General features: G+C 37.5%; 1 long non-coding RNA gene across 1 annotated transcript; it reads left to right on the forward strand.

Moving 5' to 3' along the window:
• The first annotated feature begins 1,794 nt into the window (after window positions 1-1,794).
• On the forward strand, window positions 1,795-16,510 carry LOC117098043. Its single transcript, XR_004443150.1, has 2 exons — window positions 1,795-2,327; window positions 16,440-16,510. It is a non-coding gene; the product is annotated as an uncharacterized LOC117098043 (long non-coding RNA).
• Window positions 16,511-16,717: the final 207 nt, after the last annotated feature.

Genomic DNA, 16,717 nt, shown 5'->3' on the forward strand with positions numbered 1-16,717 from the left:
TTCTAGGAGCAAAATATCAGAGATGATTCAAATTTCTTCTAAGTTAGAAGTTTATTTTAAATGTTATTCTCTTCTGCTTAAATTTCAGTTGATTCCTTCTTATCTTCATTTCACTAGATTTAAAAAAAACCATCCCATCTATAAAATAACTTTGATGTTTTCTATTGGAAACGAGGGAGAGGACTACATATGAGTTAGCAGGTGGGATCATACAAAAGACAAGATGGCTTATCTCACAGAACACAAGATCATAAAATATTAGGGCTGAAATGGACATCAGAGAGCATCTAACCTAAGTACTTCATTTAAAAATGTGAAAAAAGAAGTCATATAGGTTATTTGCTTAGTGAATTAGAAATGTGGTACCAATATAACACAATTGCTAAAATGATGAACACTGTTTCAGAAACTATTATGCATAAAAGACATTAAATTGGTAATATTGGATGATGACTTCCTGTTAAATTATAACTAGAATTAGAATCATAATGTTTCTATAATTGTAGGTACTCTACTCATAAAAATATGAAGGATCTAATCTTAGTAGTAATTACCACATTTAATTTAAAAAGGGAGATTCTTAATATATTTTCCAAATTGGAGAATATATTTGATGTAAGCTGTATTCAAGATATAGTTTTTTAAAATCAAGACTAGGTATAGCCCTAAGGCTAATATTGTTATCCCCAAACTTTTCACATATTGGAACTAAAAAAAATACATTTAGCTGTCTTGCTTTATCTAAGAACAAGGAGAATATAAATGGTATAGGAAACCTAAATTTACTTCTGTAATATATGAGGCTCTCTAATTAAAAATGCTCTGTATGTTGTTATTGGCTAAATTTTCATTACTGGGCTCTGAGGTGGTAGGTGGGGAACTTACAAAGAACTCTGTATATATTTTAATTAAGACACATGATGCACAATTTAAGAAGCACAGTTTACTTTATTTATACTATAATGGTACCTTCCATATTCTGAAAGAGAAAAAAAATGGACATTCTGCTTCCTTTCAAACTTGTTTGGACACAGAGTTTTGAATGAAGGAGATAACTGATTAAAGCTGTTTGGCAATCAATGTAGCTGAGGACAACAAGGAAATAAAAGACTAGACAAAATAACATCATAAAGTATGTAGAAAAAGAATCATAGCCTTGACTGGCATTCTATATAATCAATGTAGTATTTCACACTATCTAGGTCTGACTTCTCCACAGTGGTGAATTGGAAGTTATGTTTGTTAAAGCAAATAGGAATTGTCTGGCAAAATGCTTAAACAACAATGAAATATTTAGAGGTAATGTTTTGATATGACATCCTGGAAGCTGGCTGTGTATTTGTAGGTGATATATAACTCTTGCTTTCATAAATTTTCAACTTTCTTTTCTGGCACATTCTGCGGAATTTTTTATTTATTTATTTATTTATTTATTTTGAGATGGAATCTCACTCTGTTACCAGGCTGGAGTGCAGTGGCACGATCTTGGCTCACTGGGACTACAGGCATGCACCACCACTCCTGGCTTATTTTGTGTATTTTAGTAGAGATGGAGTTTCACCATGTTGGCCAGGATGGTCTCAGTCTCCTGACCTTGTGATCCACCTGCCTCAGCCTCTCAAAGTGCTGGGATTACAGGCATGAGCCACTGTGCCTGGTCGAAAATATTCTAATAAATAGAATACTAGGGGAAATATTTATACCTTGACTAAATAATAATACAGTCTTTTTAAGTGTGTGTATATAACCCCAAACCTAAAATCCTCATTGCATTGGAATAACCCTCTACAGGTCAAGCAGGAAGTGGCATGTTGCTGAGATTGGCAGACATTCCCGTCCATGCAATCTTCAGCTCTCCTGCCGTCCCTGACAAAGGCTTCCACTGTGTCAGGAAGAGCACATAAATTAGAAGCTACTTTTCTATATCCTGCAACAGGGAATTGCAATCTGAGCATCTTTTTAAATCCATGGGAACATCAAGGAGGTTTAAATCAAGATACATTCTTCAAAGGCTACACTGAGAACTCCACACGCATAGCCTCCAATAAAGTCCCCAGGTTTCTCCACTGAGAGAGATGGAACAGTGATAAAGAAAAACATCTCACCAGACTACTAATGCAGGCAATTAAGGCTATGAAATTTGAATCTGTAAATGAAAATGAATGCTGAATAAAGGAACATCCAAAGAAACAGCCATCAAATATTTCAGGAGAAACTAGGAGAGTGAGTGAGGTCCCAAAACCATGAGGAGCCTGGGAAACTTGGATTCAATGCACCATATTTTATTAGCCCCTCAGGCAAAGAGTACACCAGGCACCACAAACAAGGTAAGTTTAATTTTTAACTGTGCATCTGGGGTGTCTACTCCTTGCTGTTATTTCTGACTATATTTTCCCTCCCTCCCTCCCTCCCTCCTTTCCTTCCTTCCTTCCTTCCTTCCTTCCTTCCTCCTTCCTTCCTTCCTTCCTTCCATCCTTCCTTCCATCCTTCCTTCCTTCTTTCCCTCCCTCCCTCCCTCCCTCTTTCTCTCTTTCTCTCTTTCTTTCCTTTTTCTTTTTTGAGATGGAGTCTCACTCTGTCACCAGGCTGGAGTGCAGTGGCACAATCTCAGCTCACTGCAACCTCCATCTCCCAGGTTCAAATGATTCTCCTGCCTCAGCCTCCCAAGTACCTGGGACTACAGGCACGTGCCACCACGCCCAGCTGATTTTTATTATTTTTATTAGAGATGCGGTTTCACCATATTAGCCAGGATGGTCTCGATCTCTTGACCTCGTGATCCATCTGCCTTGGCCTCCCAAAGTGTTGGAGTTACAGGCATGAGCCGTCATGCCAGGCCTTCTTTCCTTCTTTGTATTCCTCCCCTCTCTATTTCTCATTCTATTCCTTCCCAACAGGTGTTACCAACCCCCCAGCTATGGACTGGTACCAGTCCATGGTCTGTCAGGAACCAGGCCACACAGCAGGAGGTGAGTGGTGGACAAGTGAATGAAACTTCATATGCATTTACAGCTGTTCCTCATCGCTTGCATTACTACCTGAGCTCTGCCTCCTGTCAGATCAGCTGTGGGATTAGATTCTCCTAGGAGTGTGAACCCTATTGTGAACTGTCCACGTGAGGGACCTAGGGTGCATGCTCCTTATGAGAATCTAATGACTGATGATATGTCACTGTCTCGCATCAACCCCAGATGGGACTGTCTAGTTGCAGGAAAACAAGCTCAGGGTTCCTACATTATGGTTAGTTGTATAATTATTTCATTATATGTTACAATGTAATAATAACAGAAATAAAGTACACAATAAATGTAATATGCTTGAGTCATCTTGAAACCATCCCCCTCACTCCTGGTCCATGGAAAAACTGTCTTCCACAAAACTGGTCCCTGGTGCCAAAAAGGTTGGGGATCACTGCTTTCCATTCTACTCTCCCTCCCACCCACTCTCCTTTGCTCTCTTCCTTCCTTCCACTCCTCCTCTTGCCTTTCCTTGACAAAAGTTCATCATCAGAAGAGAATATCTGATGTTAGAAAAAACAAAAATGGTGAGGAACCAATGACGATTATTTAAAAAAAAAAAAAAAAAGAGTCCTTCATTGCCACAGAATTACTCTGGGTTAAGCCCATCCGATTTCTACAGTAAATAATTTCAGGAGCATGTAAAGAACAAAATCAGCAGCATCTAGCTCAAGTTCCTTATTTGATGGACACTAAGGACCAGGGAGATGAAATTGGTCTGCCACAGTTACACTGTAAAACTAATGAGGAAATTTCCTGACAAATTTTTAGTAGGCTTTAAAAAGGTGTGCAAGAACATTTACTTGACAATCGAAACAGAGTTTAGAGAAATATTTCACAAGTAACAGCCACTGTCACCATCAAATTACATCTTAATGCCTAGAATGAAAAAAGCAAGGAACAAAATACATAAACATGGCATATTTCTTGAGGCCTTATGTGAGAAGGCCAGAGGAACTGGCTTTATATTTGGCATTAAAACAACAACAAGAACAAGAGAAAGTTTAACACTTTTCAGTCTATGCAAGGATAGTGTGAGTTGTGGTGAGCAGGTTTTGTCTTTCTCTCAAGCATAGGCTATAGAATGTGGCTTAGACAGCTTGGATTAGGAACACTGAATTCTGCTGCACGATTTCAAGCCCTAAAGCACACAACTGCTAAGTGAAGCTGTGACACTTCTTTTCCTAACAGGCTTTAAGATGATATCTTTCAGGGTTACTTTACATGTAACGTGACTGTGAGCTAGCATTACCCTTCAAGACTTCTAAGAGGCTACAATTATCTAGTTTAGGGTCTGACTTTAAAGCTTGCACACTTGTGATTATGGTGTATTAAATTTGACGATTTGGAGAGAAGTAAGCATTCTCCGAGTGTTGAACCTAATGACACCAATTTAGATTTACAAAGCAACTTCATGATTGTTTTGCCTTATATTCAGTGTCTCCAGATGGTAGAAAGGCTTTGCTATTTTTGATTTTCCCATTTAGAGGGGAAGGCAAAGAGTTACAAGGCAGGATGATGACAGTCAAGTGACCACTGAGTCCCAGGCAGGAGTGGTCTTTAAAGAAACTCTGGCCCTGGAACATACATACTTTTCACAGTATTATCTGCTTTGCTGCTTAAGGAATCAGCACTCTGACAACATCCCTTAATTATAAAAATAAATTATATAGTAAAACAAGACTTTGCATTTATATATTCCACAAAATGGCTTCTCTTTTCCTTAATTTTATAATTGTATTTTTACAGTGTTTTTCTGTTACAGGGACCACCCAACTCAGAATTTTGGGGGGTGCTTGCTGGAAAGGTAGATTCTTTGGCTCCACTCATGGTATATCAGATTAGAATTATGAGAGATGGCACCCCAAAATCTGCAATTTAAACAAATCTCACAGGTGATTCTTCTGCATCCTTCTAAATTTTGAGTATTACCTAAATCAATTCTATAAGCTTACTCTGAAAATTACAACTATTTAATTTCTTCCAAAGAACAACAAAAGTATAGACTTCAATTCTACAATAAAAACATATAATTGCACAAATACTATGGCAAGATAACAATCCTGCACACATACTCCTTGAATCTAAACTAAAAGTTGAAATTATTAAAAAAATGCGGAAGCATTTTATCTAAACTCTTGTTATCAGTGGGTAGACTCTCTCTTTGCTTCTTCTTTTAAAAAATTTCAATAGCTTTGGGGACCAGTTGGTGTTTGTTTGCACTGACAAGCTCTTTAGTGGTGAGCTCTGACATTTTGGTTCACCTGTCACCCAGTGTACACTGTACCCAATGTGTAGTCTTTTATCCCTCACCCCCTTCCCACTCTTCCTCCCAAGCCCCCAAAGTTTATTATATCGTTCTTATGCCTTTGTGTCCTTATAGCTTGGCTCCACTTGTAAGTGAGAACATATGATTTTTGGGTTTCCATTCCTGAGTTACTTCGCTTAGAACAATGGTCTCTGGCCTGGTGCGGTGGTTCATGCCTGTAATCCCAGCACTTTGGGAGGCCGAGGCAGGTGGATCATGAGGTCAGGAGTTCGAGACCAGCCTGGCCAATATGGTGAAACCCTGTCTTTACTAAAAATACAAAAATTAGCCAGCTGTGGCGGTGCTTGCCTATAGTCCCAGCTACTTGGGAGGCTGAGGCAGAAGAATCACTTGAATCCAGGAGGCAGAGTTTGCAATGAGCCAAGATCATGCCACTACACTCTAGCCTGGGCGACAAAGCGAGACTCCATCTCAGGGGAAAAAAAAAAAAAGAACAATGGTCTCCAACTCCAGGTTGCTGCAAATGCCATTATTTTGTTGCTTTTTATGCTGCTTTTTTATAGGTCACATAGATATTTATGAGTCTGGTTACAATTTCATACCAAATTAAGAGTAATCATTGGCCTCCTTCTTCTGACTCAGTTTTTATGAGATTGATCCCCTCTAAATTTAATATTTTTGATATTGTTAGGCTGAAATCCACAAGGAAAGTCAACATAAAATCTTTTTGAAAGGTCCTCATTGTAACCAAATAAACAACATAAACCACCGGAAAAATCCATACAATGTTTAAGAAAAGATAAGCTTTGATAAGATCAGGAATGATTCAAGGGGCTGCACATCCAAGTTTTCCAACTTCTACTCGGAAAATTAGCTTTCATGCAATTGCCACCCCCATGCAGTTTTCAACTATTAACTTCAAAATTTGAGGCTCTCTTCAGCATACTAGCCCTTTCTTCTTTTGCAGTAGAATATACAACCTCAATAGCCTCAAAGACAGAAGTTTGCAAACAGGAGTATTATGAATGGGTTTTAATTCCCAGCTGATGAAGTTGTACATGGTGCAATTGACAGATGTTAGCTTGTGAAGGAGTTACATATGCTTAAAATGTCTTTCCATTCATGGTGAGAAAGAAATAGCCATTTCAAATCTATGCTAGCTGGTATGTTCCCCCCGGCCAAAAGCTCTTTATGTAGAAATGTCATTTTACACAGCATAATCACAACAGCAGGAAGAGCTAGGCAGTGGGGTCTAACCCTAGGACAGCAAGATATCTAATGAACAAAAATCCTGTCTCCTATTAAGGGGAAACAAATTTAAAACCATGCTGTGTGGCCAACCTCTAGTTTACTTTATAAGATCAATATTTCAATGTTATCTGCTAGAAATCATATCCCTGGACTCTCATGTGACCAGATCCAAGCAGAATTAGTGTCAGAAAAGCTATAGTCTTGCTAGAGCACATTAGTGACAGAGGTCTCACTGTGAATTACCACCAGTGGATCTGTGGACAAACGATCAGTCGAGGAGACAACAATAGGAAAATAGTCTGTTTAGTTACTGTGACACGGCTATTTAGTTCAAATTAATGATGAAACTACCAAAGACTGCTAGTCAGCGTGTGATGGTTAGGGTTTTGTCAAAGCAAAGATGTGTCTGTAATTTGAGAAACTGCAGTCACTCTCAGATACTAAATTTTTGTAAAGTGAAAGGAACAGGGAAGCCTGGATATTTTGTAAGATCTTTAAGCAGGCATAATACTGAGAGTGCTATAGCATACCTTTCATCAATTTAAACCAGGGAAAGAGCCAGACAAAAAAAAAACTCATGAAAAATGTTTCATTAGAAATTAATCAAAGGATCAGCTCTGAGTATGTCACCTTTAAAAAGCCAGCCTCCATCACTACATTTCTGTGGGCCACCATCGAAGGTAAACTCACACAACTCCTCAGGGAGCCATGTGGGCAGGAACTATCAAGCCTCAAAAACACGCATGCCCCATGAACTCACAATTTAAATTCCGAGAATTTATTCTGAGCAAATAATTAAAGATATTAAGTAAAGATGAAGTATAGAGGCATTCACAGAGGCTCAGTTTGTAAGAGAAAAGAGTTGGAAGCAACATGAATGTACTGAAAACAAAATGCTGGTCAAACTCTGATACAACCATTCAATGGGTAATACACGTTTGTTAAAGACAATGGTGCACACCGAATCATCAGAAAATATTATTCAATTATGATTTACATTGTCTCATGCTAGAGGTATATATATTTACCAAAAAAGTGAGTCTAACCAAATATTATCATTGGTGGAAATCAAGTGTATGTCTGTATGTGAAACTGAGTTTTGGTGAATTTCCCAGACTGAGGGTTTGTCTTAAGAAAACACCTAAAATGAAAATTGGCTCTGAGAGTTTCAACGCAGTAGAAGTTGCACAGGGACAGAAGGTATGCCACATGCCCAGGAGCATTATGTTCACAAACTCCACTTACAACGGCATTAAATCGCAGGCCCTGGATTAACACCTCCTCCTAACCCCTTCTTAGTGCCAATTCCTTGGTTGTAGAGAGACACTAAAGCAGGGGTTGGGAGAAGTGAGACCTGGCCCTGGTATTGCTACTAGTTTTTCAATGTGACATGAACATGTTAGGTAAGGTGGCATTTTAGCCGTACATTTTAAGTTCTTTTTAAATGAAATAATATATAAACCATAAGTATATAAGATTGACTAAAATATATACAGGCTACTTGTAAAAGTTTCTTTCTAACAGTATGGTGGGCCAGATATCTTGACTAACCCTCCTGTTGAAAATAACTAAAAATTCAAAATAAAATGCTAAAAATAGTTTATGACTGAAAGGTCAAAACCAAGTTAAAGCAAGAATCTAAAAAGGTAAGCCAAGCACTGAAGATGACCTTGGTTTCAATGGCATATACCATCAGAATGAAACTTAGCATCCATTTTCACAAACTAATGAAACGTACAGAGCAGAACACAAAGAAAGCCAGAGTTCATCCAAGATCTCCCATATGAGATCTTGCAATAGGAGGCATTTGAATTGTCTCCCTGCATAGTGTAGGGTGAACCAGAAATTACACTCCCCTTGTGAGACTGAATGAAAAAACAATCACAAAACAGCAGCAAGAGCACAAGTATTAGGAAAGAAAAGAGGGTAAAATAAATTCTGCAAGTTTTCAGATATCAGAATTGTCAAGCACAGAATATTAAATAATTATGTTTAATAGGTAAAAAACTCCCAGCAAGTTTAATGACATGAATAAAAAGAACAAGAGACTTTTTTTTAAAAAAAGAGCAAATATTTGAAAAAGAAACAAACAAATAGAACTTCGAGACACTGTATAAAGTGTCTTTGGGATTAAAAATTCAGTTAATAAGAGTTTTTATACATAACTTGGAGATGATTAGTTAATTTGAAACTAGAACTGTAGAAATTCTCCAGAATAAAATGGACACAAAGAGATGAGAAATCTAAAAAACAAGTAACATAAATAACAGAGTGAGAAGGTAAAAAGCATATCATACTGGCAATCCAGAAAGAGAAGAAAAAATGGGGCAGAAGCAACATTTGAAGAATTAATGACTAATTTCCTCATTTTTATACTGAATATGTATTTGTAATATTTATATACCATTTTGTGCCATGTATACTAGGTAGTATAAATAAAGTTAAACGTAAATACACGATAGAAAATTGCACAATACCAAAGACAAACATAACGTTCTAAAGACAATGGAGTTGGAGAGTGATGAATCAAATAACCTGCAAATAAAAACATGATTGAGAGTGGTTAAATAAGCAGGAGGCCATTGGCCCAAGACTGTCTCCGTACTTTACGTTTCTGTGTAAGAAACTGCAACCTAAGGCATTACTGGGCCTCCCCAAATGCTAGGATTACAGGCGTGAGCCACTGCGTCTAGCCTCACAGGGTTCTTTGTTGTTCACCCTCATTACATATTTGTATGTCCCTTCTTTCATAATGACAAACCTGGCTGCCCACAAAATTGACACACTTACTTGCCGGTTGGATCCCATAATATAATCTAACTTAGGAGTCTAACTTATGTAACAAAAAACCAGATCTCAGCCAATCATAAGCAGCTGTGCTTCAGCCAATCACAGACAGCCAACTCATCAGACCATGTCCAAGTAAGGCAAATGTCTTGTTTAACCAGCCAGATGGCTTCTCTGCTTGGCTTCCATGTTCAACCTATGGAAGCTCACTGCTTATGCTCCTGGGTGGAGGTCTTTGAACCTCTTCTGGTTCTGAGTGCTACCTGATTCATGAATCATTTTTTTTGGTCAAATAAATTCTGTTAAGTTTAATTCATCAAGTTTTTCTTTTTCCAGAGTTTACTTCTTAAAGTAATGTCGTGAGCCCTTGTTCAACAGAGCCATGGTTTCTTTTAGTGAGGCATGGCATTAGAATCTAAGATCAGAGTGCTAGGTGTGTTCATAGTTACTAGGTTGTCTTTGTTTCTAGGCCTTTTTATTGAATAGAGCTAGAAAATATCTGCATATATATACACACACAGGCAAATATATACCTATGTGGACACATACACGTATGCATATGCTCATATTACATGCATTACCTACACAAGTATGCTTATGGTAGAAATTATGAATTTACACTGATTGCTACAACTCCAATCCATACCACAGGGTTCTTTCTTTTTTTGAGACAGGGTCCCACTCTGTCATGCAGGCTGGAGTGCAGTGGTGTGATCTTAGCTCACTGCAGCCTTGACCTCCTGGGTTCAAGCAATCCTCCTGTCTCAGCCCCACAAATTACTGGCACTACAGGTGCACATCACCATGCCTGGCTAGTTTTTGTATTTTTAGTAGAGACAGGTTTTCACTGTGTTGCTGGGGCTACTCTCGAACACCTGAGCTCAAGAAATCTGCCCACTTTGGCCTCCCCAAATGCTAGGATTACAGGCGTGAGCCACTGCGTCTGGCCTCACAGGGTTCTTTGTTGTTCACCCTCATTACATATTTGTATGTCCCTTCTTTCATAATGACAAACCTGGCTGCCCACAAAATTGACACACTTACTTGCCGGTTGGATCCCATAATATAAATTGTTTCAGAATTGCTTTATCTATGCCACCATAGAAAACAAAATAAACTAAAAAGAACGACAGATTTGTTTGAAGCTCTTGTGCCACAACTTTTCCTATGCGGAGAATATACAATCATATACTGTTTTAACGAGTTACTTAGTTCTTTTAAATTTTCTCTCAGTGTGGTTATGGTATTCATTTGAAATAAATTAGGTTCATTTTTTGTTTCTATTTTTTTTTTTTTTTAAGACGGAGTCTTGCTCTGTCACCCAGGCTGGAGTGCAGTGCTGCAATCTCAACTCACTGTAAGCTCCACCTCCCAGGTTCATACCATTCTCCTGCCTCAGCCTCCTGAGTAGCTGGGACTACAGGCGCCTGCCACCATGCTGGCTAATTTTTTGTATTTTTTAAGTAGAGACGGAGTTTCACCGTGTTAGCCAGGATGGTCTTGATCTCCCGACCTCGTGATCCACCCGCCTCGGCCTCCCAAAGTGCTGAGATTACAGGCATGAGCCACCACGCCCAGCCTCTATTTGCTTTTAACTTTAGTTTTTCCTCCCTTCCCAACCTAGTTGATTTTATTCTTTTGAGTATATAAAGCATTAACATGCCACCAAAAGTAAAAACTGTACAAAAAAGTATATTAAGAGAAATGTCCCTTCTCTCCAAGTTTTTTCCAGTCCAATTCTCATTACCACTTGTAAGTGACAAACTTTTTTGAAATAAAACATTGATGATTTATCTTTCCTGTGTTGTTTTTGAAATTAAAAGCAGATACCTGTTTTTCGTTTTTTTTTTTTTTTTTTCTAATTTCCTCTTCTTATATAAGAGGTAGCATACGATAGATGGTATTTTGAATTTTGCATTTATGGAAATGTTCCTCTTCTAAAAAGAACTTCACGGGTTATAGAAGAAATTGTGATAAAATTTAGAGAATGTTTAGAACAAAATTATAATGATGATGTTGAATATCAAAACATATCCAATATCCCCCAAAACTGACTCGAGAATAAATAGAAAGGCCATATCTAGTGAGCATTCAGGATCATTAAATAAAGAAAACGCCAGGTAGTACTTATTACCCATAAGTCCTACCAAGTTTGTTTTAAAGTTACAAAGTCACCCACCTTATACTAAAGAGTAGGAAGAGATGGAATATTTATCAAACTAATTTTTTTTCTGGCAGGGGGTGGAGTAGAAGCTAACATGATCTTCATGTCAAAACCCAAATTGAGGATAGTACAACAAACAAATCACAGTGCAGTCTTTCTCATGATCGTATGTGTTGGAAACCGTTAACTATCTCCCGCCTTTAAGTTTCCCTTTGTTTCTGTTAGTGATGGGCATTCACACAGAACTTCATACAACCTGGGTTCATGGACACCTGGCCACAGAAAATATTTTTCTGTTTGACTTTCAGGTATCTGCAGCCATGAAGTTAGCTTTGGGTGAATGTGATATGAATGAGTGTGGGGAGGGCAATTTCCTGGTCGTCTTTTTATAAAGACTGTTCAGGACTCTCTGCCATTCTCTGAACTGGCCGAGAAATAATGATGACTTGGAAGCCAAATACTGAATACAGAAAGCAGCTCTGCCAGCCACAAACCACTCCCCTACTCCAGACTCTTACCTGTACCAGAGAGAAAAGTAAATGTCTTATGTGTGCTATATATGTTGGTTCTCTTTGTTATAGTAGCTTAGTTTCTAGCCTAATTAATACATAATAGATGTACAAATCTTAAATATATTAGCAAACTGAATCCAGCAAAGAATATAAATGATGACCATGTTAGGTTTATCACAGACGTGCAAAGGTAGTTTAACATAGGACGATCTATTAATATATTTTATCATATTAGCAGATCACAACAGAAAAATAACATGATGATCCCAATAATTTCATTAAAAAGTATTGGGTAACATTCAAATTTTAGCAAAATGAGGTTAGAGAAGATGGGAAAAAGTATGACTATCAGAATAAATTAAATATTATACTCAATGTGATATATTAGAAATAGTCCCTTTAAGATGAAGAACATCAAAAAGTACCCACATTAACTTCCATTTAGTGTGGAACTGGAAGTGGATACAACACAGGAAGATAAGAAAGAAGTAAAAGAATTAGCAGGGAAGAAATAAAATTATCATTATTAGCTGATTATAAGATCATCTATATCAAAATATCCCAGAATTTACAGAAAAAGTATTACAATTATTAAGAAAGTGAATGGCCTGGATAATTTGGGTTCTTTAGAGTTGTTTGGATGTAAATATAAATTGCATTTCTTCTACACATTGTGAAATTTAGTTTTAAAAGATACTATTATAATAGTATCAAAATAAAAATTTCCTAAGAATAAATCCAGCTACTTTTGTACTTTATGGAAAAATCTTAAAACTTTATTTGAATACGTTAAAGACTCCCCTCTCCCCCAAAATTGATATGTTCAGAAATAGTGTAACACAAAATTATAATAAGGCTAATTTTTAACAAATGGATCTATCTATCAATTCCAATCCAAATCCTGGCAGATTTTGTCTGTTTGATTGTTTGTTTGTGGAACAAAATAAACTGATTCTAAAATGTATATGGAGAAACAAAAGGACAAGAAAAAACATATATCTTAAAAAGAGAAAACAAAGAGTGGGGAACTCAATTTACCAGAAATCGGGGATTATGATGAAACATATAGATTAAGATTGTGTGGTTTGGGAGCATAAACCAGGGAGACATGACTTATTGCTGCTGACCAATGGGCACAGCACAACTTTTGTCTTTTTTCATTTTTAGAAAAATTTAATTTATAGTTTAGATTAAGGGGGTATATGTGCAGGTTGGTTACATGCATATATTGCTTGTTGTTGAGGTTTGGGGTACAATTGATCTGGTCATCCAGGTACTAAGCATAGCACCCAATGGATACTTTTCAAACCTGGCCTTTCTCCCTCCTTCCTTGCTGTAGTAGTCCTGAGGGTCTACTGTCCCCATCTTTACGTCCAGTACCCAATATTTAGCTCCCACTTATAAGTGAGAACATGCATTATTTGGTTTTCTGTTCCTGCATTAATTTGCTTAGGATTATGGCCTCCAGCTGCATCCATGTTGCTGGGAAGGACAAGATTTCATTCTTTTTATGGCTGCATAGTATTCCATGGTGCATGTGTACCACATTTTCTTTATCCAGTTCACTATTGATGAGCACCTAGGCTGATTCCATGTCTTTGCTGTTGTGAATAGCGCTGCAGTGAACATATGAGCATATGTGTCTTTTTGGCAGAATGATTTATTTTCCTCTGGGTATATACTCAGTAATGGGATTGCTGTGTCAAATGGTAGCACTATTTTTAGTACTTCAAGAGATGTTCAAACTGCTTTCCACGCTGGCTGAACCAATTTACATTCCCACTAACAGTGTATGTGTTTCCTTTTCTTTATAGCCTCACCAACATCTGTTATTCTTTGACTTTTTAATAATAGCCATTCCTACTGGTGTGAGGTGGTATCCCATTGTGGTTTTGATTTGCATTTCACTCATGATTTGTGATGGTGAGCATTTGCTCATATGTTTCTTGGATGCTTGTGTGTCTTCTTTTGAGAAATGTCTGTTCATGGCTTTGCCCACTTTTTAATGGGGTTATTTGGTTTTTGCTTGTTAATTTGTTTAAGTTCTTTGCAGATCCTAGATAGTAGACCATTGTTGGATGCATAATCTGCAAATATTTCTCCAATGCTGTAGATTATCTGTTTACTCTGTTGCTAGTTTCTTTTCCTGTGCAGAAGCTCTTTAGTTTAATTAGGCCCCACTTGTCAATTTTCCCTTTTTTTTTTTTTGAGGTGGAATCTCACTCTGTCACCCATGCTGGAGTGTAATGGCATAATCTCAGCTCACTGCAACCTCTGCCTCCCAGGTTCAAGTGATTCTCCCACCTCAGCCTCCCGAGTAGCTGGGATTACAGGCATGCACCACCACACCCAGGTGATTTTTGTATTTTTAGTAGAGATAGTGTTTCACTATGTTGGCCAGGCTGGTCTTGAACTCCTGATCTCAGGTGATCTGCCCACCTTGGCCTTCCAAAATGCTGGGATTACAGGCGTGAGCCACCGGACTCAATGTTCATTTTTGTTGCAATTGCTTTTGGAGACTTAGTCACACATTCTTTATTAAGACCAATGTCCTGAAGGGGCATTTCCTAGGTTTTCTTCTAGGATTTTTATAATGTTCAGTCTTAAGTTTAAGTCTTTAATCCGTCTTGAGTTAATTTTTGTGTATGGTGATACGTAGTCATCTAGTTTCATTCTTCTGCATATGGCTAGCCAGTAATCCCAGCACCCATTTACCGAATAGGGAGTCCTTTCCTCATTGCTTATTTTTGTTAAATTCATCAAAGATCAGATACTGGTGGATGTGTGGCTTTATTTCTGGGTTTGCAACTTTTCAATAAATAATCTGGGACTAACTTTTAAATGAGTCATTTGAAAAATTGAATTAGATGTTTACCTTACACCATAAATCAATCAATTTCAGGTATATTAAAGACTTAGAGTAAAATGCAAAATTATAAAACTCTTAGGAGATGACATAAGAAATGATCCTTCTGATCTGGATTGAAAACTTTTTGTTCAATACATAAAAACCTCTGAAGAAACACTGGGAGACATTGAAAGTGTAACAGTTTAGAATTCCATTCCAGCAAGTAACCAGAAAAAAAGGAGATACTTCACATGGGGCAAAAAATATGTTCAAAATCTAATTTGGGTGAATTATAGTGTTTGGAGAAAGCATTAAAGATAAATCAACTAACACGGGCTTCTCATGCAGAGGCCTCCTTCTCACACCCCAGTACAACTGGCTACCCTTTGTGACAACAGCCAGATAGGAAGGCAAAGCAAGAAAAAGTGCAATCCACACTCATCAACAGAAAATATGGGTCATTGAATTATCTTGCATAAGTAATAAAATAAATATTAAAGGTTAATATTGAGTCACAGAGGGCTTACCTCCCTATCAATATTAACGAATGTAGTACATTAGCACCTGAAAGCTACACTTAACATTTTCATCTGTAAGACAGATAAAAAGAAGTGATTCCTAGAGCACATAAAAATGATTTATAGCCAGGGACATCTGCCATGAACTACCCCCAAAATTATTTGGTTATAGGACAATGAATCATGGAAGCACCATTAAAAGCTGAGGCTAGAGAATGTAAGAATTTTCCCTCCAGGCCAGTGCTCACTAGCTGGTGACTCCACAGTCATTGCCATAAATATTTTAACCCCTGTGCTTCCTCATATGAACCACCTGCTCATGGGAGAACTATAAAATCCAGATAACTATAGATAATTTCTTCTCCTTTTTCTTTTCCCTTCTTTGTCTCTTTATCTCCTTGTATCTTTCCCTCCTCCCTTTCTTTACTCCCTCTCCCTTCTCTTTACTCCCCTCTTCTCCCTCTTCCTCCTTTTCCTCCTCCTTCACTTTACCCTGTCTTTCTTTTTCCTTATTTTGTAGAAACAAAAATGACTCATAACTGAAGGTATAACTTTTTTTCTTAATGAGGGAAGTAGTAAAATCTTTCAATATGAGGCATATATGAAACTGATCTGGATAAATACAAAATATAACTCTGATGTGTTTCTAATATCAGATGTTTATAATATTCTCAGGAGTCTAGGACAATTTTTCCCTGCATGCTGGAAAGAGAAGAAAGTCTCATTTCCCCTATCTAAATAATTTCAGGTACATAGTAGATCAATAAAGCAGAGCTGGCATAAAACAATGATTATTTTATAAGGACAAGTCCTTGTGAAATAAACATAAAAGTCTAGACTTGTAGCTGTGACTTCTTTTATAATGACAGCAGATATGAAACATGAATTGCTTTCTTTCCTACAAAAACAGCTTTGCAATACTGGGTGGGAGAAGACTGAGAATATAATTTTAATAACTGCCTGAGAGCGCACTGACCTCTACTTTTAAGCTTCTAGTTTATATACTCAATTCAAGTTAAAGAATGTGGATATTGCTCCAAGATTTCTGTCTATCATCCCGTCTTCTCTTTCAGCTCCATTGTCTCCTACCACTTTGCCCCAGCAACTTCATGGCATTATAGTGAGGATACCCTGTCTGACTAGGTGAGCGATTTCTGAAGATTCAGGCCAAGGTCACCAGCTGGTATTAAGGTTAAAGTGGCTTCTCAGTGCTAGAGAGTCACCAAGGTTAATTGGGATGTCATATATGCTCATATTCACTCTCACTCTGTGCATTTAAATTTATACATCACCAAAAAAAAAACAAAAAGAAAGAAAGAAAGAAAGAAAGAAAGAAAGAAAGAAAGAAAAA

Source organism: Trachypithecus francoisi, unplaced genomic scaffold, assembly GCF_009764315.1.
Source record: "Trachypithecus francoisi isolate TF-2019V2 unplaced genomic scaffold, Tfra_2.0 Lachesis_group15, whole genome shotgun sequence".
Taxonomy (NCBI): Eukaryota; Metazoa; Chordata; class Mammalia; order Primates; family Cercopithecidae; genus Trachypithecus; species Trachypithecus francoisi.